Source organism: Cajanus cajan, chromosome 3 (assembly GCF_000230855.2).
Source record: "Cajanus cajan strain Asha chromosome 3, NIPB_CcT2T_4, whole genome shotgun sequence".
Lineage (NCBI taxonomy): Eukaryota > Viridiplantae > Streptophyta > Magnoliopsida > Fabales > Fabaceae > Cajanus > Cajanus cajan.
In genome coordinates this window covers 8590001-8592157 of record NC_138519.1, presented here as the reverse complement: position 1 = coordinate 8592157, position 2157 = coordinate 8590001, and the positions used below count along the sequence as shown (strand labels likewise).

Sequence of the window (2157 nt, the reverse complement as noted above, 5' to 3'; positions counted from 1 at the left end):
TTAAATTTTTTCCTTTATATAACACAAAAAATGCTTGAAATTTCAAATTTTAAGTGGTAATTTTTTTTATAACATACGTCAAGAAAAGAAAAAGGTGAAAGATGAAATTGATATTATAATCTCTACAATATATATATATATATATATATATATATATAAGATGAATTTGTTAGGGTTTCTGTGAGTAGAATGAGATGAAAATGGATCTTAGTTGGGGGAAGAACCTCTCAACATAAAAACTGCGAACTCTCTCCTTCCCTTGAATTTGTTACTCTTATCCCTCATCATTTTATGACTCAAAAATTATTTTATTTTTTTTACTATGAATTTTTCTTTTTTATTTTTATAGTGAAATTAAGATTTTTTTTATATTTTAAAAAAAGAAAATTAACATAAGACATTGCAGTATCTAATTTTTTAGGATTTAGGATTTATGCCTTCATTAGCTTATTTTTTTAAAAAAGAAAATATTGTTAAAATATTTGTTAGAATAATTTACATTTATAAATATCGTTAAAAATTTTATATAATATATAACTAAAATAATATATATATATATATATATATATATATTCTCTATATCTAAATACTTCCGTTTATATAAAAAAAAATTATATATCTAAATATTTTCTCATTATCGAATATACTAATTTCTTTTTTATATAAAAAATTATCTTATGTTTCTATATTTTCGTTTTTACATATTTTTTTTATAATGACTGAGATATTTGATCCATTTGGATAACCAAGATATATTTGATCTTGTATGATTGGTGTGCTTCTAAAAATAATAATATAATTTTATTGATTTTGTCTCTTATCTATAATTATTTATATAACTAGTTTTCAACATATATTGTTTTAGTAATTCAAATGGGAGATTCACGAGGAAATAATAAAGAAAAAGGAAAAGAGAAAGAAAACTATGAAGCTTGGATCAAGGAGGATTCCAATGAATTGTTATAATTGATAGTGGATATTATAAAAAGAGGATAAGATATTATGGAGAATTATCATTATTATTTATCTAGACATTATTATTTTTGTCTTTGACTCTTTTTGAATTTGAATATATGCATTTTTTTAAATCTTATCAAATGTCAAAAACTCCACAAAATCCCACAGAATACATTAAAATCCTGATTTAAAAGTCTTGCAGAATCCATTAAAATTCTTATTTTAAGTCTTATGGAATCCTGCAAAATCTTAAAAGTCATGAAAATCCTGTAAAGTCTTTTAAAATCCGCAGGATTTTTTTTAACTAAAAAAGTCATTTAAAATCCTAATCCAATACACCCCCTTAATTAATTAATGATTTTGATAAATCTTAGGTTTTGAATATACAATTATATTATTTATTTTTTTAAAAAAAGCATTGACTTCTATGATGACTTTATTTAGCTCGAACACAATTGTCTCCCTTATAAATGTTATCACGTTCTCTCTCGAATTTTGTTTTTCTATTATGCTCCATAGATGGCTTTTTGAGTACATAATAGGGTACATGTGTAATTTACACACTGTCTTGTCTCTGTGATGAGATAAGTGGTCCTATTTAATTTCTATGTAACTTTTGACAAGCTGTTTGGGTTGAGAATACAATGGCCCCACACCCAACTAAGCCTCTCCCATTTCTTGCACCCATCCCACACCCACCTTTAAAAGCACCCTCAATTGCCTCTTTTATTATAGGAGCGTAGGCTTGCAATCACACAAGAATCATAAGATGAAGATCAGTGTCCCAAATTCTACCACTTGGTAATAAACCTTCCTCATTTTTTTCTTTCTACCTTCATTCCCCTCTTCCCTCTCTAGCTCCTGTTCTTGTTTAGAGTCAGAATAACTCCTCCTATGTACCAACTAGCTAGTGGCATCATAAAAAGGTGCATGCTGAGCAAGATGGAGAAGCAGGGCACGTGCAATTCTAACTCATGAACGCACCTTGAATGAAACCAACCCAGAGAATCACATGCTTTATTTTTTCTGCTTTTCACCAACCAGATAGATAGTGAGTTAGTCCTTCATGTGCCCCTCTTCCCCATCATGACGGCAGCACCTTAAATAGCATTTGGAAAATGGGATTTTGATTTTGTGATCGATGCTCCACTTTCAAGGTCAGTTACAATATTCTCATTCTCATCTTTCAATATTATTATT

The 2157-nt window shown here is 27.7% G+C and overlaps 1 long non-coding RNA gene across 1 annotated transcript in view; it reads left to right on the top strand.

The window, feature by feature from the left end:
• Positions 1–277: 277 nt before the first annotated feature.
• Positions 278–2157, top strand: part of LOC114917053 (uncharacterized) — a 3281-nt gene continuing 1401 nt past the window's right edge. The window contains exon 1 of the long non-coding RNA XR_003805781.2: positions 278–2114. This is a non-coding gene — a long non-coding RNA (uncharacterized LOC114917053). The remainder of the gene's footprint in view (positions 2115–2157) is intronic.